At 44.7% G+C, this 26,117-nt stretch overlaps 1 long non-coding RNA gene across 3 annotated transcripts; it reads left to right on the forward strand.

The window, feature by feature from the left end:
* Window positions 1-589: 589 nt before the first annotated feature.
* On the forward strand, window positions 590-9,037 carry LOC128932291 (uncharacterized). Of its 3 annotated transcripts, none has more exons than XR_013536427.1 (4): window positions 590-1,016; window positions 2,370-5,590; window positions 6,291-6,387; window positions 6,869-9,037. It is a non-coding gene; the product is annotated as an uncharacterized LOC128932291 (long non-coding RNA). The 3 variants fall into 3 exon arrangements; XR_013536429.1 differs by having other exon boundaries at window positions 590-757; XR_013536428.1 differs by having other exon boundaries at window positions 590-698.
* The last annotated feature ends 17,080 nt before the right edge of the window (window positions 9,038-26,117 follow it).

The raw sequence follows: 26,117 nt of genomic DNA on the forward strand, positions 1-26,117 counted from the left end.
ATACAAAATAGAAAACATTCCTTGATACTACCCCATGGCAAAAATGCCATATGATATAAAATAGTACCATTAATTTGAACTTCAGCTGACAGTAAGTTTCAAGTACAATAAGATAATTTAGCTTTCCATCGAATCATCTCATATCTGGGAATTTATACAAAAGAAAAAAATCAAAAAGAAGAAATGCAACATGCCTAAAGAAATTCGTTCCCAGATTATTTCCAACAGCATAAAAGTAGAAGCAACAAGAAGTTCAAAGAAGAGAAGGATTTGTAATAAAATGAAAGCACATTGGAATTGATGTTGTAACCACCCAATGGATTCATTTTTGCCCACTGCCCAGGTAGAGCCAGTTTGTCAAGACAGGGGAATTGCAATAGAGAAAGAGTTTAATTTATGCAGAGCCATCTGAATGGGAAACCATGGTTTTATTATCACTCAAATCAGTCTCCCCAAAAATTCAGACAGAGACTAGGGTTTTTCAAGGACAGTTTGGCAGGTAGGGGGCCAGGGAGTGCTGGTTGGTTGGATCAGAGATGAGATCATAGAGAGTCAAAGCTGTCCTTTTGTGCTGAGTCAGCTCATAGCTGGGGGCCACAGGACTGGTTGTTGGGTCCAGGTGGAGCTACTGGTCATCAGAAATGCAAACACCTGAAAAGACATCTCGAAAGGCCAATCTTCGGTTCTACAGTAGTCAAGTAACTGTCAGGGGTAACTGGGGAAATTGCAAATCTTGTGACCTCTGGAAAAATGGCTGGTAATCATTTATGTCTACACATTAGCAGGACTCAGGCTCTTCTCATCCTCCTAACCTGGTGGCCTTCCATTAGCTTTATGAAGGCGGTTTAGTTTTGGGGAAGGACTATTATCATTTAAACTATAAAGTATATTCCTCTCAAAGTTACCTCGACCCAAGCCCAGGAATGCCTAAGAGAAGCTTGGAGGTTAAGAGCAAGACTGGAGTTGGTTAAATCTTTCACTGTCATCATTTTCTCCCTGTTATAATTTTCACAAAGGTAATTTCAATATTATGAAGTAAAGAAATACAAAGGAATGTTTGTAGTAGGACATTAAAAATTGAGAACATTAAAGAGTTATTTTTTATTTTTATGAATGTCATATGAAATACATGCAGAAAAAACTATTTTGTTAGAATGGTAGCATTGTAGATTATATTCTATTTTCCAGGGATTTTTTTCTTCATAGTAAAAAAAAAGATGAAAATTGTTCCATGGGTTTTGTCAGATCACCTCCTGTTGGGCTGGATTGTTATAACTGTCATGTACAGCATCTATAAGGCACGGTGGCTGAAAAGGCAGTCTTTGGAGACAGATCGTTTGAGTTCACAAGCCTGGTTCTACCATTTTCTAGCTTCATGACCTTGGACCGTTTACTTAACCCCTCTCTAAGTGTCAGGCCTCCATGTGCAAGCTGGGACCCAGAAAGTCTAAGGTCCTGCCTACCTCAGCTAGTCCCACTCTCCCCTCCCCGCCACTCCTTATGTACCTATTACACAGCTTGAACAAAATGAATGATTCATCCTATTATCCCACTCATATCCCTCACTCTGGATAATGCTGAAGTGATAATTTTCTCACTACAGCTGTAGTACTTTCATATGTATCTCTAAAAGATACAGGCCCTTTTATTTAATATAACCACAAAACCATTATCATACTTAAAAAGTTAGCAATAGTTCTTAAGGGAGCCATTTAAGGGCTTGTCCCAAGGTGAGCCTGCTACATTTCAATGATCAGGGGCCGAGCATTGTGGTTCACACCAGTAATCCCAGCACTTCGGGAGGCTGAGGCAGGAGGATGACTGGAGCTGAAGAGTTCAAGATCAGCCCAGGCAACATAGTGAGACTTTATTTCTACAAAAACTTTTAAAAGTCAAAATTTTTGATTTTAAAAATTAAATCAAGTGGTTTTCTTTTGCAGGCCTATAGTCTCAGCTGCTAGGGAGGCTGAGGCAGGAGGAACACTTGAGCCTAGGAGGTCCAGGCTGCAGTGAGCCATGACTGTCCCACTGCATTCCAGCCTGGGTGACAGAGTAAGATACTGCCTCAAAAGTAATAATAATAATAATGTAAAGTAAATATAGGATTAGAATGGGGCAACCTGAGAGCCCAGGCCTATCTGTCTAATGTCACCCACCCTTCCTCCAGCACTGAGAACAGGCAGCTCTGAGAACCACCTGAGTCGTCACCATCTGGGAGGTGTGGGCAGACTCAGCCCAGCGTTTTGCCTATGTAAGCACGGAAAGACCAAAGTGAGGGCTCCAGTTCTGGAAGAATTCTTCAAATAGACCTAAAACAAATCGCCTAAGAGGATGATGGAGGGTAATGGTTTTCAAACTGTGGTTCACAGGACCCAGGGTTCACTGAAAATGGAAGAGACAAGACGGATTGCAAAGGCTGGGCTCGGTGCCCCACCCAACCTAACAAGTGACTCCACTTTTACCTGTTTCAACTACTGGACTTCTAGAGCGGTGCAATATGAAGAAAGCATCCTGTGCCAAAATAAAGGTCTCTTGGGGACAGGCTCCTTTGCAGGTCAGGGAGGCCTCTGTGGGAGAGTGTGGGATACAGGCTCAGAGACCCCACTCCCTGCCTCCACCTGAGCTCAGAGCAGCCATGACCCTCAGACACATCGTCTGTAAAGTGAACACAGACAGCACAGTTCTTTGCAGGGATTGAGTGGAATGAGGAACACGACCACACCTAGCCCATATTGGGTATTTATGCATGTTAGCTGAATATGATCTAAATATATCTGCCAAGCTGATAAACTGCCATATTGAGAAGCTTGCAAGATAATATTTTTCAGAAAATTTGGAAAACTAGATAGTCTTTCTGCAGATTTGTGCATGTTAATTAATATACATTACCAGGTGGCTTTCCCATGACCTAATTTTAAGCCACAAAGAAATGAATCTGTGGCAAGTGGGTTCCAGTGCGGCGTTCAGAGTCACCTAGCCAGGTGGGCAGTGGCATGCTTCAGCAACCAAGGGTTATCTCCTAAAAAATGAGTCTCCTGAGCCCCTTGCCAGAGGTGAGGGGACTGAGTGACAAGTGTCCCAGATCCTGAGAATGTTTGGCAGATCTCAGGATGGGATTCTTCCCAAATATGGATTTTGCTTTTCATTGGACTTTTAGAAACATTTTGAAGTACAACTCACAGTGACTTCATCTGCATAGCATCGGGGCTTCTTTCCTGTTACCGGGGAAATGTTCATGATTTGTGGGGACTGATTCACTACGGTGTATCAAAGAGAAAAGATGGGTGGCAAGAGCACTGGTCTGTTTTGTTTTGATTTTGGGTGTGAGCAGAAAGAGAGGGGATGAGGGCATTCGGGTCACCAGGAGGGCAGTGCAGCCCGTGTCTTGCAGGGCGAATTTGTCTTTTGCTGAAGCACAGCTGAGCTCAGCTGGGACAAAGAATATCCCTTAATGTGTCTGAGTTTCTCACCCTGTTAGCTCTCTGGCAGCGGCAGCGCACAAATGGGGCTTTCTGGATTTTTCGCTGGCCTCCGGCTTCCCAGGCGAACCATTCTCCATCACCTGGCATAATGAGCTGTGACTTCTGCCGGATGAAACTAACATTGCTTCACAGCTCACCAGAGCAAATTTTGGCTCTTGGCCCAGATGAACCACCACTTCCCACTGCCCGTTATAAAAACAGGAATGGCATGCTTGCCTGGCACCTGTCAGTGCTGAGTTTTGACTGAAGGAATTTCTTTCATCCTCTGTTGTCATGGAGCTGTGGAAATATGAGCCTTCACGTGGGGTGTGCACAGGTGAAACTGCAAAGGCAGGCAGTGATTTGAACTGACGGCTCCTCTGACATTCAAATTCAGGCTCAGGAGGGCTCCTGCTTCTAACTCAGTCTCCATAGAAATCATACCCACAGATGGGCTTGGACGTGTGAAACCTCACCAGTGTGCTCACCAGCCTGGAGTAGCCCACTCCCACTGTCAAAAACCCTTCTTTCCCTTCTTCTCATCCCTCACCCTCATTTTCCTCAGACACACTCCATTGCTTCTGTCTGATTTCGGTAAAGAGATTTTTAACGGGCTCTCAGATTCGTGAAGAGCTGTCGCTCTCTGACACTAAAGGAGCCCCCATATCTCTCTAAACTTTTCTCAAACCAGGGACAAAATGAGAATTCCAAACTCCTCTTTGGATCCTTGGACAACTGAAACAGTTTACAAAATATATTCCTAGGAGCCAGTGGTGGTAACAGAGTTCTCTGTCCTGGGAAAGGAGGGTATAACTTGTCACCCCTTGGGGACTCTTCCCTTACTCTGAAAGGGCAATAACGTCACAGTAGACAAGGAGAAAAGTGGCAGCGGCTCTCCCATGCTCAGGTCCAGAACAGACCAGGGAACCGGAGGATGGTGAAAGTACGAACCTCAGTCTAAATGAAGCCGGGAATGTCCACTAGGGATTAGCGGGGGAATGGTCCATGGGAGAGCAGAGGTGTCCACATCCATCATAGGTAGAGAAGCGCTCACAGAATGCAGGATCTCTGACTCCCCATGGCCCAACCAAATTTAGACACGCTTTGTTCTTGTCACCTGTGGGACATTATGGGGTAAATGTGGAAGGAGGGAGGGCCGATCCTGCGTCTCACTGGCATTCATATTGTGATGTGGCTGCTCCTGACATTGCAGGTGACATAAGGAAGAAAAGCACTGCTGAGGTTAAAGGAGCTGATGGTTTCACAAGGCAAACAGCTCATCTGCCCCGGTCTGATGGGGAGAGGGCTGGACACGCTGAGGCCGCTCGAGTTGCTGTTCTTGACATTCACGCTCGACTCGGGTTCTCTGCTCCTGTCTTCACCCTCAGAGGAGTTGTTTGATCCTTTGGACGCCCACCCCTAGACACTCAACTGCACTACACCCCATGTCCAAGGCCACTCCCTGTTCCCTGTTCCCATGTTATCACTCAGCTCCGTTCCACCCAGACGATACCTCCGGGTCCCATCCTCACACTGACCCCATCCTTCCAGCCTCTGCACTGTCTTACTGCCCAAGCTCTTCCTCTTGCATCTCATCTCAGCGTGTGTCCCTAGACCAGCCATTCTCTCTGTCATGAGCTGCCTTCTGGTTTCAGTTCCTTCTCGGTCAGCCTGGAGTCGGTCACCACCACAGGTTTCCTCTGCCAAGTCCCAGGACTCTCTAGTCCTCCCATTGCACCTGTCCCAAAGAAGCCCAGCCTTAAAGCGCCCCGGCCACTTGCCCTCCTCAGCCTCCAGGTCCTGTTGGAGAACACCAGGCCCTGTGCACGCCAGTGCCACCACCTTGCTGGGTCCTTGATGCAGCTGGACAAGCACCACACACCTCTGCGGCCAGATTGCTGCTCCACCCACCCCCAAATGCTCACTCATGTTGCCTGTGCACCAAATTCTCCACTCCAAGGCCTTTCTCTTCATTTTTAGCAGTCAGTTTTGCTTCCTATTTCACTGAGAAAATGAAGGTCACAGGAAAAGGACTCTCCAAGCAGTGCCTCTCCACCCTCTCCCAGGGAGTCTTACAAATCTACCCCCATCTGCACCCACCTCGTAACTACCTCTCCTGGCCCATCCAGGTAGGCATGCCCTTCTGCCACTCAAGTCCATCTTTCCACCTGTGATGTGGAGCTCACCCTCAGTGCTTCCTCAAAGATCCTGCTCAGTTACCCGCTCCCATCCTGTTTTCTGAGGTGAACCATCACCGTCCCTAAACACTCTTTCCTCTAAGCCACGTAAACACTGTTGTCTATTTGTCTTACAGAAAAGCCAGACCACCCAAATCCCAAATCCCCATCCAGCTACCATCCACCCTTGAATATGTTTCTTCTCAGCAGACTGCAAACCACTCTCCTGAAATAGCTCCCCTTGACTTTGTCAGTGGTTTCCATCCTTTATTTTGCTAAATCCATTCGCTGCTTTTCTCTCCTTATCTTACTGGGTATTTAACACTGGCCTTATAGTTAGTACTCATGGTGGATCCCTCAGGTGGAAGCTCTTCCTTCCCTGGGCTTCTGAAACAGACATGCCCTGACTTCTAGGTTTCCTGCCGTGCACTGTCCACTTCTCGGCAATAGCCTTTATGCATTTGTCTTTCTCTGTTTACGTCTTAAAGACAATGTCTATAAGGTTTCCCTCTGGTCCTTTACACTTCTTACTCTGCATGCTCTTCTAGGGTGCTCTTTTTCTTTCTTTCTTCTTTCTTTCTTTCTTTTTTCTTTTTCTTTTCTTTTCTTTTTTTTTTTTTTTTTTGAGACAGAGTTTCACTCTTGTTCCCAGGCTGGAATGCAATGGCGTGATCTCAGCTCACTGCAACCTCGACCTCCCGAGTTCAAGCATTCTTCTGCCTCAGCCTCCCAAGTAGCTGGGATTTCAGGTATGTGCCACTATGCCTGACTAATTTTTTTGTATGTTTAATAGAGACAGGGTTTCACCATGTTGGCCAGGCTGGTCTCGAACTCCTGACCTCAGATGATCTGCCCGCCTTGGCCTCCCAAAGTGCTGGGATTATAGGCGTGAGCCACCACACCCAGCCCTTGCTCTTCCAGGGTGCTATTTCCACACCCGTGGTTCTAGCTGGCATTTGTACTCCAGAGTCCTTGCTGTCAGCCCTGGTCACTGTTCTGTGATTGGGACCTATTACTTATTTTGCATCTTCCCCGAATGTCCTACACACCCCACCCCGCTTATCACATGCAAAATTAAATTCATCTTCACCACTTACATTTTTCTTCCACCCTTGTGTTCTCTTGAGAAATACATCATCTTGCAAGCTATTGTCTAAGTTCCAGAACTGAAAATCATTGTGGTTACCTCCGTATCACTTCCATTTCTAATTACTTATTCATTTTTTAAAGCTTTCCCTGCATTTCCTCATCCTCCTTCCTACTGCCAACTTGTGAGGGCCGCATTCTACAGATGCCTCCCCCACCATCCCCTCCAAGAGTTATTCAAACACTAACCTCAGTGCTTCTGTGAAGGATTTTGCAGCGATATTAAAGTCTCACAGCAGCTGACATCAAGATCCAGGTGTGCCTCATGTAGTCACAGGAGCCCCTTAAAAGCAGAGTTTTCTCCGCTTTCAGAAAAGAAAAGAAAAAAAGCACAGGTAAGACCAGAGATGTACCGTTGCTGGCTTTGAAGATAGAGGGGCCGCATGCAGAGAAATGAGGCATGTGGAAGCTGGGTGTGGCCCCCAAGAATCAGCCACCAAGAAATGAGAACTTCAGTCCTACAACCACAAGACATCGAATTCTGTCAACAACCTGAATGAGCTGGGAGAGAACCCCCGACCCCTGGATGAGGCTGCAGCCACAGCCAATAACTACATTTCCCAGTGAGGCCTTGAGAACACCATCTAGCAGGCCCACAGAAACTGTGAGAGAATCAGTGGTAACGTTGCTCTTTGATTTGTGGTCATTTGTTAAGCAGCAACAGAAAAGGAAGACACAATTTCTTAGAACAGATTATCTTCCCTTGTCACCTTTTTTAACTAGCACCAGTGGAATTCCTTCCAATCCGTGATGAGAGGTGGTTTTCTAAAATGCAAATCTAGTGTCGTCATTCTTTCTCCCAACATTTCAGAGGCTTTCGTTTCTCAAATCCTTTACTGAGCTCTCAAGGCCCTTCAGAGTTGGACTTCCACCAGCCTTTCTGGCTTCCCTCTTGTACATCACAAATACCTTTCTCTCCCACCCACAAAGCAGACCGCACTCTCCGAATGGAGATGCAGTCTCCTGTTCTTCACCCATGTGACCCTGCCTGGACGTCCTTCCATCCTTCTCACTATACAGATAATTCCCACTCATCCATCAAAATGGAGCTTTCTGCTACTGCCTTCGGAAAGCCTTCCTTGACATATTCAGTTTGATTTCCATGTTTCTCTTTGCTGTTTTCATAGCATTCATTTTTGCATCTATCATAAGAGCTGACAATATGTGCAGACGGCGTTCTAAGTGATTCTGTCTGAAAGCTTGCTTCCACTTCATAGGAATGATTTTCAAGTCACAATAACCTTGTTACTATTATCTCCACTTTTATGGCAACTGCTGTAGTTGGGATGTTTGCCCCCTCCAAACCTCATGTTAAAATTTGATTCCCGGCGTTGGAGGTGAGGCCTGATGGGAGGTGTTCGGGTCATCGGGACGGATCCCTCAGTATGTCTTGGTGCTGTCCTTGGAACAATGAGTGAGTTCTTGTGCTGTTAGCCCCCACAAGGACTGATTGTGGAACAGGGCCTAGTTCCTGTTCCTCTCTCTCTCTCCATGTAATCTCTACATGCTGACTCCCCTTTACCGTCCACCACAAGTGGAAGCAGCCTGAAGCCCTTGCCAGAAGCAGATGCTGGCACCATGCTTCTTGTGCAGCCTGCAAAACCATGAGCCAAATAAACCTCCATCCTTTATAAATTAGTTGGCCTCATATATTTCTTTATAGCAATGCAAAATGGACTGAGACAATTGGGAAACTGAGATTAAGTAAATTTCCAAGGTCACACAATCATAAGTAATAGAACTGGGATTTGAACTCAGGCAATCTCTGAATCCTTATACTATAGCACTTATTAAGCTATACTTTAATCAATGGCATAATTACCTAACTCCTTCTTTATACTGTGAGTTCTTTTGAAGGCCAAAGTCAAGTTTTAATCACTGCCTGTCCCCTTAACTAGAAAAGTGCCTGACTCTCAATAGGTATGTTTTGAATGAATGAGTGGGAAAATTATGGCACTCTTGGTTCTCAAGCTCCAAAGTGCCTCATGTTGGAAGGCCCACTTTAAAGGCTGTCTCTGAATCACAATTATTAAATAGTCACGATCGTAGGAAATAAAGTTGGATAGAGTTTTTCCTTTTCAACTTGATCCCATCCCTCTTTATCCCATTTAGCCAAATTGCTGGTACTTGGTATTTCCAAATAAATGTCTAATGAGTGCTTATTGGACAATGCATTTACTCGTCAAATGTGATTGAAAAGCCATTCTCCCTTGTCAGCCTCACAACCATCACCACCACCAAATTAAGAACATAAAACAGGTGCCATCTAATGAAAAATTCAAGAGGAACAGCATAGGTGAGAAATAATCTAGCTGTCTCAAACACGTAATTACTAAGGGAAGGTAGAATAAATGCCTCAACAGTGAGGTGGTCCTGGTGGAGGAAGACTTCTGGAGTTGAGCTTCAGGCCCATCAGTAGGAAGAGGTATGGACACTGACCCATGGAAGCCTTGCTAGAGCAGGGAAAAGTGTCAGGAGGAAGGAAAAGAGAAGTGCAGGGCAAAGCATGTCAAGACACGGAATGCATGGACTGGACCAGAGCAAATGGGCCAGATGATGAAGGGGAAGGTTGGGAGCCATGTGGAAGACCAAGTCCAGGCCAAGGTACTCAATACTGTTTCCAATGGTGTTGGAGCTTGTGTGTCCTGAGGTGACAGGAGAGCCTTAGATGCCCATGAGTGGGCACTGGCCCCAGTTCCTGGTCATATCTTTGCTCCTTGCTGTTCTCCCCCCGCCCCTTAGAAAGCTTATTATCACTTTCTGCCTCTGCCATTTCGGCACCCAGCCTGCCTCTGGGCTGCACTCCTAGACACTACCTGATCCACCTCTGCTTCTTCTAGAAGCCTTTGCTGTGCTGGACAAAATTTACACAGAGCAACCCTAGATTCCTAGGCAGAGGGGTGCTGGGATATTGAATTAGTCCATTTTCACAATGCTGACAAAGACATACCCGAGACCAGGTAATTTAGAAAAGAAAGAGGTTTAATTGGGCTTACAGTTTCACACGGCTGGGGAAGCCTCACAATTATGGCAGAAGGCAAGGAGGAACGAGTCCCATCTTACATGGATGGCAGCAGACAGAGAGAGAGATTGGCCAGGGAAACTCCCCCTTACAATACCATCAGATCTCATGAGACTTATTCACTATCATGAGAACAGCATGGCAAAGACCTGCCCCCATGATTCAATTACCTCCCACCAGGTCCCTCCCACAACATGTGGGAATTCAAGATGAGATTTGGGTGAGGACAGAACCAAACCATATCAGATGTCAAGGGTCTACGAGAACCACTAAACCAACAAGATGTGGACTTCATGCACTGGAGAAAGGTCGTGGATTAAAAACTATTTCTTTTATTCCTAGACCTTTAACTGGATTATGTGACATGAAAGAGATCCTTCAGTCAGTGGATCATTCATGACTAAGTGCATAAGATTTTGTGAGTTTTATTAGCTAAACTCACTAGATGTGCTTTGCCATTGATTAATGGACCCTATTTTAATTTCACCTTTTTATAAAACCACATTCAAGAAAAGAACAAGAAATCTGAAACCTGCATCAGAATATGTCTTGAGTCTTCTGGAATACTGATCCACAGGCTGTGGCAGACACAGGTCCAGCCTTGTTCTCAACTCTTCCCTGCTGATGAAAACAGTATCTGATATGGCCAAGGCACAGTGGCTCACACCTGTATTCCCAGCCCTTTGGGAGGCTCAGGCAGATGGATTGCTTGAGTCCAGGAGGCGGAGTTGCAGTGAGCTGAGATTGCACCACTATGCTCCAGCCTGGATGACGGAGGGAGTGGCAGTCTCAAAAGAGAGTATGTGATATGGACTTAATAAACTTCTCCAGGGACCTACTTAAGATGGCACGTTGAGAACAACCCAGGATTGAAGCTCTCAGTGAACACGTGGAGGATGAGTCAGGGCCTCATTTCCAGACAGATCTTTGTTGCCCACAGAAAGGGAAAATTTCCAGGTATAAAAGAGACGTGGGACGCCCCCAAAGCGGTTTTGGCTGGTGCAGCCAGCAGCCGGTGCTGCAGTGCAGCAGCGCTCCACAGCACTCTGCACAAAGCGCACTGGTCCAGGTGCCCTGTTGAACCGGCAATCTGAGACTTGAGAGAGCAGATTGTCATATCCATCTGATTGAACAGGACTTGGACAGTGAACCAGGCCAGGAGATTACAGGGAAGCGGCATTTGGGCCAGGGCAGTGGGACAAACAAAATGGCGATTCCAAATGCTCCGGGTGGAGAGTTTCACTGCTGGCACAGCTGAACCCAGGATGGTGCAGCTCGGTGGGGGAGGGGCATTTGCCATTACTGAGGCAACCCGCCCCTACTGAGGTACACTCCCATTGCTGATGCAGCCTGCTGTTGCCACAACAGAAAGACTCCACCGCAGGGCATAGCCCGTGGCAGCAGGGTGGAGACCGCAGCAGCAGGGCAGAGCCTGCAGCAACAGGGCGGACCTCACACCTGCAGGGTGGAGCCTCGGCAGGCAAATAGTGACTAGACTGCCTCCTAGCTGGGCAGGACAGCGCAACAGACACATAAAGAAAACCCCAACCCCCTGAGACAGAGCATCTGAGAAAAAAAGGGGTTTTTTTAATGAGTTCTGCTGCAGCAGAATTAAGTGTAGCAGCCTAACAGCCCTGAATGAACAACAGAGCTCACAGATCAGCACTTGAGCTCCTATAAAGTACAGACTGTCTCCTCAAGCAGCTCCCTGACCCCTCTATATCCAGAAGCCTGACATTTGGCCGGCATCATTCTGGGACAAAGATAGCAGAAAAAGAAACTGGTAGTATCCCTCACTGTTCCACAGCTGCTATAGGTGCACCCCAGACAAGCAGGGCCTGGAGTGGACCTCAGCAGTCGTACAGCAGAGGGGCTAGACTGGTAGAAGGAAGACCAAGTAACAGAAATACTTCATCATCAACAATCTGGGCATCCACTCAGAGACCCAATTGAAAAGTCAGCAACTACTCAGATGACAGGTGGATAAATCCACAAAGATGGGAAGAAACCAGTGCAAAAAGGAGGAAAACACCCGAAACCAGAACACCGTGACTCCTACAAAGGATCAAAACTCCTCACCAGCAAGGGAACAAAGCTGGACAGAGAATGACTGTGATGAAATGACGGAATTAGACTTCAGAAGGTGGATAATGAGAAACTTTCGTGAGCTAAAAGAACATGTTTTAAATCAATGCAAAGAAACTAACAACCTTGAAAAAAGATTTGAGGAAATGATAACAAGAATGGATAACTTTGAGAGGAATATGAATGAATTGAAGGAGCTGAAAAACACAATACGAGAACTTTGCAAAGCATGCACAAGTTTCAACAGCCGAATTGACCAAGCAGAAGAAAGAATATCAGAAGTCAAAGATCAACTCAATGAAATAAAACGAGAGACCAAGATTAGAGAAAAAAGTGCAAAAAGGAATGAACAAAGTCTCCAAGAAATGTGGGACTATGTGAAGAGACCTAACCTACGTTTGATAGGTATACCAGAATGTGACGAAGAGAATGAAACCAAGTTGGAAAATACTCTTCAGGATATTATCCAGGAAAATTTCCCCCACCTAGCAAGGCAGGCCAACACTCAAATGCAGGAAATACAGAGAACACCACAAAGATATTCCGCAAGAAGAGCAACCCCAAGGCACATAATCGTCAGACTCACCAGGGTTGAAATAAAGTAGAAAATACTAAGGGCAGCCAGAGAGAAAGGTTGGGTCACCCGCAAAGGGAAGCCCATCAGACTCACAGCAGATCTCTTGGCAGATACTCTACAAGCCAGAAGAGGGTGGGGGCCAATATTCAACATCCTTAAAGAAAAGAACTTTCAACCCAGAATTTCATATACAGCCAAACTGAGCTTCAGAAGTGAAGGAAAAATAAAATCCTTTGCGAACAAACAAGTACTCAGAGATTTTGTCACCACCAGACCTGCTTTACAAGAGCTCCTGAAAGAGGCACTACACATAGAAAGGAACAACCAGTACCAGCCATTCCAAAATCACACTAAATGCTAAAGAGCATCAACATAATGAAGAATCTACAACAACTAACAGGCAAAACAGCCAGCTAGCATCAAAATGGCAGTATCAAATTCATACATAACAATATTAACCCTAAATGTAAATGGACTAAATGCACCAATCAAAAGACACAGACTGGCAAATTGGATAAAAAACCAAAACCCATCGGTGTGCTGTATCCAGGAAACCCATCTCACATGCAAGGATACACAAAGGCTCAAAATAAAGGGATGGAGGAAGATTTACTAAGCAAATGGAGAGCAAAAAAAAGCAGGAGTTGCAATTCTCATCTCTGAAAAAATAGACTTTAAAGCAACAAAGATCAAAAGAGAAAAAGAAGGCCATTACATAATGGTAAAAGGATCGATACAAGAAGAGCTAACAATCCTAAACATATATGGACCCAATACAGGAGCACCCAGATGCATAAGGCAAGTTCTTAATGGCTTAAAAAGAGACTTAGACTCCCACACAATAATAGTCGGAGACTTGAACACTCCACTGTCAATAATGGACAGATCAATCAGACAGAAAATCAACAAGGATATCCAGGGCTTGAACTCAGATCTGGAACAAGCAAACCTGATAGACATTTACAGAACTCTCCACCCCAAATCCACAGAATATACATTCTTCTCAGCACCACATCACACCTACTCTAAAATTGACCACATAATTGGAAGTAAAGCACTCCTCAGCAAATGCAAAACAACTGAAATCATAACAAACATTTTCTCAGACCATAGTGCAATCAAGTTAGAACTCAGAATTCAGAAACCAACCCAGAACCGCACAGCTTCATGGAAACTGAACAACTGGCTCTTGAATGTTGACTGGATAAACAATGAAATGAAGGCAGAAATAAAGAAGTTCTTCGAAACCAACGAGAATGAAGACACAACATGCCAGAATCTCTGGGACATATTTAAAGCAGTCTCTAGAGGAAAACATATAGCAATAAGTGCCCATATGAGGAGAATGGAGAGATCCAAAATTGACACCCTATCATCAAAATTGAAAGAGCTAGAGGAGCAAGATCAAAAAAACTCAAAACCTAGCAGAAGACAAGAAATAACTAAGATCAGAGCTGAACTGAAGGAGATAGAGACACACAAAACCCTTCAAAAAATCAGTAAATCCAAGAGCTGGTTTCTTGAAAAGTTCAACAAAATAGACAGACCACTAGCCAGATTGATTAAAAATAAAAGAGAGAACAACCAAATAGATGCAATAAAAAATGATGAAGGGGAAATCACCACAGATCCCACAGAAATTCAAACCATCATCAGAGAATATTACAAACAACTCTATGCGCATAAACTAGTAAACCTGGAAGAAATGGATAAATTCCTGGACTCTTGTGTCCTCCCAAGCCTTAACCAGGAGGAAGCTGAAACTATGAATAGACCAATAACAAGGTCAGAAGTCAAGGCAGCAATTAAGAGCCTACCACACAAAAAAAGCCCAGGTCCAGATGGGTTCAGAGCCAAATTCTACCAGACACACAAAGAGGAGCTGGTACCATTCCTTCTGAAACTATTCCAAATAATCCAAAAAGAGGGAATCCTTCCCAAATTATTTTATGAGACCAACATCATCCTGATACCAAAACCCAGCAGAGACCCAACAAGAAAAGAAAACTTCAGGCCAAGATCCATGATGAACATAGGTGCAAAAATCTTCAATAAAATATCGGCAAGCCGATTGCAACAGCAAATCAAAAAACTTATCCATCATGATCAAGTAGGATTCATCCTGGGGATGCAAGGCTGGTTCAACATATGCAAGTCTATAAACGTAATTCACCACATAAACAGAACCAAAAACAAAAACCACATGATTATCTCAATTGACGCAGAGAAGGCATTCTACAAAATTCAACAGCCTTTTATGCTAAAAACCCTCAATAAACTCAGTATCGATGGAATGTATCTCAAAGTAATAAAAGCTACTTACGACAAACCAACAGCCAATATCATACTGAATGGGCAAAAACTGGAAGCATTCCCTTTGAAATCCGGCACTAGACAAGGATGCCCTCTTTCACCACTCCTATTCAATATAGTACTGGAAGTTCTAGCCAGAGCAATCGGGCAAGAAAAAGAAATAAAGGGCATTCAAATAGGAAAGGAGGAAGCCAAATTGTCTCTATTTGCAGACGACATGATAGTATACCTAGAAGACCCCATTGTCTCAGCCCAAAAACTCCTGAAACTGATAAGCAACTTCAGCAAAGTCTCAGGATATAAAATCAATGTGCAAAAATCACAAGCATTCCTATACACCAATAACAGACTTAAAGAGAGCCAAATCAAGAACAAACTGCCATTCACAATTGCTACAAAAAGAATAAAATACCTAGGAATACAACTCACAAGGAATGTAAGGGACCTCTTCAAGGAAAACTACAAACCACTGCTCAACGAAATAAGAGAGGACACAAACAGATGGAGAAACATTCCATGTTCATGGTTAGGAAGAATTAATATCGTGAAAATGGCTATATTGCCCAAAGTAATTTACAGAATCAATGCTATCCCCATCAAGCTACCATTGACTTTCTTCACAGAACTGGAAAAAACCACCATGAACTTCATATGGAACCAAAAGAGAGCCCGCATAACCAAGTCAATTCTAAGCAAAAAGAACACAGCGGGGGGCATCACACTACTGGATTTCAAACTATACTACAAGGCTACAGTAATCAAAACAGCATGGTACTGGTACCAAAACAGAGATATAGACCAATGGAACAAAACAGAGGCATCAGAAGCAACACAACATATCTACAACCATACAATCTTTGACAAACCTGACAAAAACAAGCAATGGGGAAAGGATTCCTTGTTTAATAAATGGTGTTGGGAAAACTGGCTAGTCATGTGCAGAAAGCAGAAACTGGACCCCTTCCTGACACCTTACACTAAAATTAACTCCAGATGGATTAAAGACTTAAACATAAGACCTGGCACCATAAAAACCCTAGAAGAAAATCTAGGCAAAACCATTCAGGACATAGGAGTAGGCAAGGACTTCATGACCAAAACACCAAAAGCATTGGCAACAAAAGCCAAAACAGACAAATGGGACCTATTGAAACTCCACAGCTTCTGCACGGCAAAAGAAACAGTCACTAGAGTGAATTAGCAACCAACAGAATGGGAAAAAATTTTTGCAGTTTACCCATCTGACAAAGGGCTGATATCCAGAATTTACAATGAACTCAAACAGATTTACAGGAAAAAAACAAACAAGCCCATTCAAAAGTGGGCAAAGGATATGAACAGACACTTTACGAAAGAAGACATATATGAGGCCAACAATCATATGAAAAAATGCTCATCATCACTGGTCATTAGAGAGATGCAAATCAAAACCACATTGAGATACCATCTCACGCCAGTTAGAATGGCGATCATTAAAAAATCTGGAGACAACAGATGCTGGAGAGGATGTGGAGAAGAAGGAATAGTTTTACACTGTTGGTGGGAGTGTAAATTAGTTCAACCATTGTGGAAGACAGGGTGGCGATTTTCCAAGGCCTTAGAAATAGAAATTCCATTTGACCCAGCAATCCCATTACTGGGTATATATCCAAAGGACTACAAATCATTCTACTATAAGGACACATGCACACGAATGTTCACTGCAGCACTGTTTACAATAGCAAAGACCTGGCACCAACCCAAATGCCCATTGATGATAGACTGGATTGGGAAAATGTGGCACATATACACCATGGAATATTATGCAGCAATCAGAAATGATGAGTTCGTGTCGTTTGTAGGGACATGGATGAATCTGGAGAACATCATTCTCAGCAAACTGACACAAGAACAGAAAATGAAATACCGCATATTCTCACTCATAGGAGGGTGATGAAAAATGAGAACATATGGACACAGGGAGGGGAGTACTACACACTGGAGTCTATTGGGGGGAAAAGGGGAGGGCCAGTGGCGGGGGGAGCTGGGGAGGGATAGCCTGGGGAGAAATGCCAAATGTGGGTGAAGGGGAGAAAAGAAGCAAAACACACTGCCATGTGTGTACCTATGCAACTGTCTTGCATGTTCTGCACATGTACCCCAAAACCTAAAATGCAATAAAAAATTAAATAATAATAATAATAATAATAAAATAAATAAATAAATAAACTTCTTCAAATTAACTAAAAGAAATAAAGATCAACCCCTGTCATATCTAAGCCAAAGGACGATAGTGATTCTACAGGAATCTGGGCAGATATGAAACCTGGGATGTCAGACTCTGACAAGCTACCCCTCATAAAGATTCTTCCAAGATCTCTCGGGGTGGGAATTTCAGCTTCTGTGGTCTCTGTCCATCCATCCACCAAAAGTGGCAGGAAGGAGACATTTTTCCTAGTGTATAGTTCCAAGGACAGTGGCAATGTGCTTTCTAACTTTGTGAAGACAAAATGTCAACATTCTGCAGTAGGACAAAAAAGATGTGAGAAATTAATTTTCTTGCTCAGTTTTAGTTCCTTGATGATTAATAAAAAGATGATGGTGACTTTGGGAAGAATTCAGAAGGTTCCAGTATTCTCTTACTGGAACAGTAACTTCCATTCTGGAAAACAGCTCTGAGACTAAAAGCCACCATTTTAAGTGGAGTGCTTTTCTTTCTTAACCGCTGGCTTTTCAACTTCAAGCATACGGGCAAATGGAAAGTACAGCTGGATAAACACCTGGATGTCTTTTACCTCATTTCACCAATTTTTAATATTTTGTGATGAGCTGGGTTTTGATGTATGTGTTCTTGATAGTACTAGCAATTTTGGTGCTCATTTCTAATCCAGTTATTTTTAAAACGAGTGTGGACTGGATATACAGAGGGGCCACACACTGATCCAAGATACAGGGAAGACAACCCACAAAATCTCAGTCTTTGTGGAACTCATGTCATCTAGTGGGGAAGACAGAAAATAAATAAACAAGTATGGAATAAATGCAATATTATGTGAGGTAGTGTGAAGATTAACTGATTCAGTTTTAAGTGCCATAAGCCAATATTCTAGTCAAACTATGAAACTTGACCTTCTTCAAGGCATCTGGAAGTTAGTCTTTGGGAACCTGTCCAATGGCCACTGGAAAGCACTAAACCCTGAGCAGCATGCCCCAGCCAGCAAATCCTGGCCTTATGTCCATCAACACCTCATGCTAGCTTGCATAAAAAGGCAAAAGGCAAAGCGGTAGGCTGGTGGCTGGAAGAGGACTTGAGGGACTCTGGATACTCAACACAGGGCCGTGCCTAAATGCAACAAGACGGCAGCAGTGGAGGGAAAGCTATGGGAGAATAAAGAGGATAACGTTCAGTTTCACTCTAAGCTGCCTCCATACATAGCTTATGCTTGGCTTCCAGTACATAGTGAACTGTAACCTCACTGGATGTGTAAACAGCCGGCATCCTAGTCTTGTAGCGAGTAGCTGAGTCTCAACCAATCACAGCAGATGAGCTTGGGCCAAGCAGAGGCGACCCACTGTTTAAACCTGTCCAAATAAGGCAAATACCCAGCTGTGACCAATCCAGCTGTTTCTGTACCTCACTTCCAATTTCTAGACATTCCTATTCCTTTTCTTTTTCTTCCCCATAAATGTTATCCGGCCATGTGGCAGCCCTACATCTCTCTCAACCTCTTCTGGTTCTAGAGGATACCCAATTCATGAATGGTCCTTTGCCCAATTAAACTCTGTTACATGTAGTGTTGTCTAAAGTTTTTCTTTTAACAATAGCAATCAGGACTCTGGGTCCCTGGGAAAGTGAAATGATTGGCAATCAGAATCAGGCGAGAAACCAGCCTTGGTGAGAGAAAATCCACATCCTCGCTCTAGGAGAAACGAGGAAAGCTTAGGGGTGTGGGGCTGGATTACACTCCTGGATCTGGGGCGGAAAGCTTGAGTGTTCCCAGCAGTCAACTCCACGAAGCAGGTGGTGAGGCCATCAGCTGAGAGTGAGAAAGGAGGAAAAGGCAGGGGTGACGGGGGGAGAGAGCCTGAACTGAGTATTCATTGTGGAGAACTGAGAGTGAGCTGGCAGGGATTGTGGCTGCTGTTTCTCGGAAACTCTTTTTTGATTGAATCTGCATGTGTCATTTCAGAAGCTCCCACCTGCACTTGAGTTGAAAATAGAAAGCCCTGTCGCCCCCACTTTCACCTCCTTCCAGCCTTTAGCAGAAGTTGAAGTGAAATGGATTCCTGTGCCCAGGCGCAGTGGCTCACACCTGTAATTCCAGCACTTTGGGAGGCCAAAGTGGATGGATCACTTGAGGTCAGGAGTTCGAGATCAGCCTGACCACAAAAATTAACCAGGCATGGTGGCACACACCTGTAGTCCCTGCTACTCGGGAGCCTGAGGAAGGAGAATTACTTGAACCTGGGAAGACGGAGGTTGCAGTGAGCAGAGATCATGCCATTGCACTCCAGCATGGGTGACAGAGCAAGACTCCATCTCAAAAAAGAAAAGAAAAGGTTGAGCATGGTGTGGGTCACAAGGTCAGGAGTTCAAGACCACCCTGGCCAACATGGTGAAACCCCCATCACTACTAAAAATACAAAAATTAGCTGGGTGTGGTGGCATGCACCTATAACCCCAGCTACTTGGGAGGCTGAGGCAGGAGAATTGCTTGAACCTGGGAAGACAGAGGTTGCAGTGAGCTGAGATCACACCATTGCACTCCAGCCTGGGTGACAGAGCAAGACTCTGGTCCTGCCCCCCAAAAAAGAAATGGGCTCCCATTTCTGTCAGAAACAAGCAGAGGTGATCTTGCAGGTCTGGCCTCCTTTCTGGGCTGTCTTTCGGGTAGAGAGGGTTCCCCGGCAAGGAGGGAACAAGGTTCCTCAAGGCTGAGTTTGTCAGGCTGGTCAGACTGATTCCCTGGTGTGGGACAGGGAATGAATGCAGAGTCCTGAGTGGGGCAGACACTGGCTTCTATTTCCAAATCAAACCACAGGGCCCCTGGAGCTTCTGTTTTACAGAAGAGAAAGTTGTAGCTTATTGGAAAGGGAAAGACCTGAATGAATATTGAGTACATCCTGTGCAAATACTTAATTAGAGTAAGCTTTTAAAATTCATATTGTGGCTCATTGACTCAAAGGTGTGAGAACAGCTATATTTATCACTCCTCCAGACCCAGCTAGATCATTAAGAAGAAAATGAAAGGCTCTAAATTTTAACGACCTTTCCTTCAGCAAAGGCGCTGTAGCTGGAACACTGAGGGCATTCCATTTGATTTATAGCAAAGCCTTTCCTTCTGACCCTGGAGTGAGTGGTAAGGGAAAGAACTGCTGGGCTGATGGTGGCTAATGGCTTTTGTGGGTGAGGAAGGGGGACAGGAGAGGAAGCTGGGCTTTTGTTAATGATCTGCAATTGACAGACATCTGTCATAATTCTCTATCTCATTTTACTCTCACAACAAGCATATATGGTAGAAATCTTTCCCCTCCTCCTTCCTTCATCTCAGGTTCTGTGGGAATGACCCACTTCATAGGAAGGTCAGAACAGTTGTGTGAGCTGCTTAAAGATCCAGAGATAATAAGAGAAGGATCTGTGTTCCCCAAAGCCAATTAGCTTTCAACTAACTATACCCTATAAATTCCCAGAGTTGAAAAGAAGGCCTTAAGAAAACAGTATGTGTATGATATTCTGGTTCAGATTGATGGAAAATGCTGTCAGTAGATTGTCAGCATCTGCTATGTCCTAGGCACTCCACCAGGTGGGGTCATATTTCAGAGGTGGATAAATCATGTCCCTACTGCGGGAGCCCAGGGAGTACCTGGATATATCTAGCCCCCGCTTAGTGGAGCCAGTACTATGCTGTAGAGAAGCCAGAAGAAGGTAAGAGTCCCTGTCTTGAAGTCCCACGAGCTCCACTGGGAAGAGAAGACATATAGGCAGAAACGTCAAAGAACAAGCCAGCCCCTAATAGGCTGCTCATTAATGTAGAGGTTAGAGCAAATGGGGCAGAGATTCATGCTACCGGGAGATGTGGGAAGACGGAATGGGAGGTCTGAGCTGCTGGGAGAGTCTGTTTGCAGGAAACAGGTCACGACAACATGATGTACCCTTTGACACCATGAAGGGCCCCTGCTAAAGGTGTCTCCCCTCTGGGGCCATTTCACACTTCACATGATGTGATGGAAAAATAATTGGGCCATCTAACCCTAACTCTGCTACTCAAATTGGATGACCTTGACTGAGTCACTAACTCTTTTTGGTCCCAAATTTTGTTGTCTTATCCATCTACAATGAAGCAGTGAAACATGCTGGACGCTGGGCCTTTTTAATACCCTGTTTATTAGCCCAGAAGGAATAGTAAATTCTCCTGTAAGACCAAAGTTCATTTGATTTGATTTGATTTGATTTGATGATTATGTCACACATAACATCAAGGAAGTTTCCCATGACTTAAAGCAGAAGGATAAAGACATGGGATCAAACTGAGGGAAGGCCAGGCATGTAACCCCATCACTCTGGGAGGCCAAGGCGGGTGGATCACTTGAGGTCAGGAGTTCAACACTAGCCTGGCCAACATGGTAAAACCCCGTCTCTACTAAAAATACAAAAATTAGCCGGGTATGGTGGCATGTGCCTGTAGTCCAAGCTACTTGGGATGTTGAGGTGGGAGAATTGCTTGAACCTGGGAGGCGGAGGTAGCAGTGAGCCAAGATTGCACCACTGCACTCCAGCCTGGGTGATAGAGTGAGACACCACCTCAAGAAAAAAAAAAAGAGAGAGAAAGAAAAGTTAAAAGAGGTAGAGGAGGATTCCAAGCAATCTAACATCTAACAAACATCCCATTAGAGAACATGAAGGTGAGGAAGGGGGCAAGTATTTAACACAGGAAAGTCAACTTTAAAAATGAACAGTATAAAAGTCATGTTTAGTCATAGAGTTACAGGTAAAGTTTCTTCTTGGCAGAAGAAATACAGGAGCTTTCCCATAGAAAGAACTCATTGAGAATCAAGCAATTTCGATTTTAAAAACCCCTCACTTCATTTCATCTTGGTAAAACTACAGGACTCCAATAACCGAGAGCAAGTTTTAAAAGCTTCCAGAGGGATAAAAATGAGGGACTTGCATACAAACAAGAATGAAATTGTCCACAGTCATCTTGTTGATGATAACGAAGCAATTCCTTCAATATCCTGAAAGTTAGTTTGAATCTGAAATTGTATCTCCAGTCAAATGATCAATCCAAGATTGTCTAAGTGGCCAATAAACATATGAATAGACACTCATCATCATTTCTTATCACAGAAATGCAAATTAAACCCACAGCAATATATCTACCAGTATGACTAAAGTTAAAAGGACTAACAAGTGTTGACAAGGACGTGAATCAACTGCAGCTCTCGTCTATTGCTGGTGGAGGCATGAATGGCTCAGCCACTTTGGAAAAGTGTCTGACAGAATCTACTATATATCCAAAAGATGGTCACAAAAAGACATGTGCAAAGATGTTCGCAATTTGTAATTGCCAAAACTTTAAGACACCCCAAATGTCCATCAACAGAAGAATGGCTAAACTCCTTACAACACATCTACTTAAAAAGGACAATCTACTGATATACACAATAACATGGGATAATTAGTTAATATGTTCAATGAAAGAAACCAAATATGAAGTCAGAACTGAATGATTCCATTTATATGAAGTTCTAGAATAGGCAAAATTAATCTGTGGTGACAGAACCCAGTCATTGCCTGAGGAGGTGAAGCAATAGAATTGTTTCAAAAGAGGCACAGGGAAACCTCAGTGATGGAAATGTTGTATACCTTAATATGGGCAGTGGCTACACACTTACAATTCACTTTCTTTTTCTTTCCTTTTTTTCTTTTTTTTTTTTTTTGAGATGGAGTTTTGTTCTTATCAGCCAGGCTGGAGTGCAGTGACGCAATCTCAGCTCACTGTAACCTCCGTCTCCCAGGTTCAAGCGATTCTCCTGCCTCAGCCACCTGATTAGCTAGGATTACAGGCGTGCACCACCACACCCAGTTAATTTTGTATTTTTAATAGAGACAGTGTTTCACCGTGTTGGCCAGGCTGGTCTTGAACTCTTGACCTCAGCTGATCTGCCCACCTTGGCCTCCCAGAGTTCTGGGATTACAGGTGTGTGCCACTGAGCCTGGCCTCATTTTCTTTACTGTATGCAAATTATACCTCAATAACAAAAAAGGTAAAGAGAAATTGTCAAACAAATGGGAGCAAAAGAAAGACATTTTGGGGTCTGCAAGAACTCAGAAAAAGTTGCTCATTTTCTCAAACTTTATGCAAACAAGATTGCTCATGAATGCTCTCCAGCAAAATGAAAAAGTAATCAAAGAGAATGATATGGGCAAAATAAACAGTAATCACTGAGCTAGACAGAGATAAAAGAAATCACTTGAAGCTTGCAGGATTCTTTGTTGAGAGGCAAGATTCTGACGGCAAAAATATATATGTATATACATGTATATTTCCTTCTCTAAAGGTTTCATTATACTACGCATCTATGCAATAATTTTTTATAATTATAATCTTATACATCTCTTTATGCAATTTCAGTGGTTAAAGTCAACTTAAAGATGAAGTACAAAAGACATGTTTAGTCACAAAACTTGATACAAAATTGACAAGCCTAGACAAGCTAAAAAAAAAAAAAGGTGTTTTTTTTTTGAGGCAGAGTCTTGCTCTGTCACCCAGGCTGGAGTGCAGTGGTGTGATCTCAGTTCACTGCAACCTCTGCCTCCTGGATCAAGCAATTCTCCTGCCTCGGCCTCCCGAGTAGCTGGGACTGCAGGTGCCTACCACCACGCCTGGCTAATTTTTGTATTTTTAGTAGAGACAGGGTTTCAGCATGTTGGCCAGGCTGGTCTCGAACTCCTGACCTCAAGTGATACACCTGCCTTGGCCTCCCAAAGTGCTGGGATTACAGGCGTAAGCCACCACACCTGGCTGACAATGTAAAATTGATAAAACTGACTACTGAAACTAGGGGCAGGAGGGAAGATACTCACCTCCTAATCTTTAAGACTAAGAGTCCACAGACACAAGTTAAGGTGAATAAACCAAAATACTGGAGTCGATGCATACAATTTAAAGTTGTAAAATCAACCGTTAGAAAAAATAATAATAACATTGCATGAAATAACAGAAAGGGGAGGGGAAGGGGAGTGTAAAGGAGTGTAAGGTGAAATTCTTTGTCTTTTGGAACAGATTGTCCATAGATACTGTCTGATCACCAATTTATGGATAATCTTCTCTGAAAGATAAGAAACAGTTACAAGGAATCACCTGGAGAAATTTCTAAACCCAAGAAGAAGAGAAAAAGACTGTTAGCTGCCTGGAAATTAGTCCAGGATGGAATCGTAAGGGCAAAGGTTATTTACATTTTTTCCAGTTGATGCCTGCCTGTCTGTGTATTTTAAGTTTATATTCATGAATTACTTTAAGGAGAAAGGGAAGGGAGGAGGGAAGAGGGATGGAGGATGAAGGGAAGGCAGACTCTGCCATTTCTGGCTGTGGAGCTCTGAGACAGAGTGCCGAGGTAGCAGAAATAGGTCAGCTAAGCTGGAAACTATGGTTTCTTAGAAATGCAATTAAATAATCATTTTTGTGGAAAGGCAGAAACGTATTCTGCCTGTAAATATCCATGATGGGAACAGAAGAAGACATTCGGTCTCAGCAGGTTTCAGAACTGAGAAGCCAGAAGAGCTTCTCAGTTGGAAGATTCAAGAACTCTGCAGATGAGACCTCATCTCTACATTTAAAAAAAAAAAAAAAAAGCCAGGAGTGGTGGTAGTACACACCTGTGGTCCAGCTACTCAGGAGCCTAAGGCAATAGGATCACTTTGGCCTGGGAGGTCAAGACTGACATTGCACCACTGCATTCCAGCCTGAGTGACAGAGAGAGACCCGGTCTCAAAAAAAATCAAGGAGCTCTGCAGAGGATCTTTAGAAGAGAGCTGTTTTCTGCAGATAAGGTAAAAAGAAAACTCCATGGTCTTCTGTTCATACCATCGTGTTTAGACACTAGACACCATCTCAGAAAATGTCTCTTCACCCCACCATCCATTCTACAAAGCTTAATTGAGCCCAACTGTGCCAGGCTTGGAATCTGGGGAGCCAAACACCAGCCTCAGTTCCACCATCCTGAGCTAGCAGTGGGGCGGGGTGGGGGCAGTGCAGAAAGGCATAGCCAGGGTGTGAACCAGGGCAGGCTCATGAAGATGGAGAAAAGACAGGTCGTGCTGCGGACGGGACTTGTTCCTGTATTGAAGCAAGTGGATTTAAGAATGTCACTGTTACCGAGTGGGAGAGGGAGCCTGGACACAAAGCCTAGCTTCCTGCTTCCTGGTTCTCCGACCTCAGTTTCCTATCTATAAAACAGAGACCACTGTTGTGATGATTCATTAAAGTGCCAAGACAAGGCCAGCCACAGGAAGTGCTCCAAGGAGTCAAGACATCCCAGGAGGCTAAGCAAGACCAGGAGGCAAGACCGCCAGGGGCACCGCTGCAGCCCAGAAAAGACCCGAGTCAGACTGGCAGAGCCGCAGAGGGCGTGTAGGGGGCTCTGCCTACCCTTGTACTCCCATCGCTGGTTATTGCTCAACCCCTCCACCGTATTTTCAGGTGGTAGCACCCTGCCGTCCAGCAGCCTTCCCTCCTGCCAAGATCTGGCCTGGGAGAGGTACCTGAACTCCCCCAGGCAACCCGGGGCTCAGGCGAGGAAGGAAAGGCACTGCAATGGAGCAGCAGCTGCTGGGGAGAGCTGGCCCCGGGTGGTGGCCCCCAGGGCAGTGCAGTGTGCAGAGAACCTGGGGTCCTGTCACCGTGGTGCAGAACGCTGGCTGAGCTGATCTTTCTCTGGAGCGCACGCTGGTATCCGTGAGTGGAGGGAGCGGGAGAGGGTTCACTTTCCTTTCAGCACTAACTTAGTCATTGAAGAGGCGGCTCTGTCCTAGCTTGGAGCCCTGCTGCCTGGTGGGGAGCCGCGTAGACCAGGACCAGGACGCGCAGGGCTGGTTCACTGCCGCGGCCCGGGCCTGAGCCTTCAATTCCTGTCGGAGGTCCCACCGCGGCCTCCTGCGCACAAGCAGGCCTCTTTCTCAGCCCCCCCCTGCTGCTCTCCTCCCTTTCCAGGGCTTCTGGGAACCCGCAGACCCCTGCCCCTCCGGCGGGGGGATTGCGGGGTGGGGTGGGGGGCGCTGTGCCCGTCCCTACCTCAGGCTCATTTACCTAACACTGCCCTCTGCCGGGGCGCCCTCTACAGGGGAGAAGCACTTG

The sequence above is a fragment of the Callithrix jacchus genome, chromosome 5, assembly GCF_049354715.1.
Source record: "Callithrix jacchus isolate 240 chromosome 5, calJac240_pri, whole genome shotgun sequence".
Taxonomy (NCBI): Eukaryota; Metazoa; Chordata; class Mammalia; order Primates; family Cebidae; genus Callithrix; species Callithrix jacchus.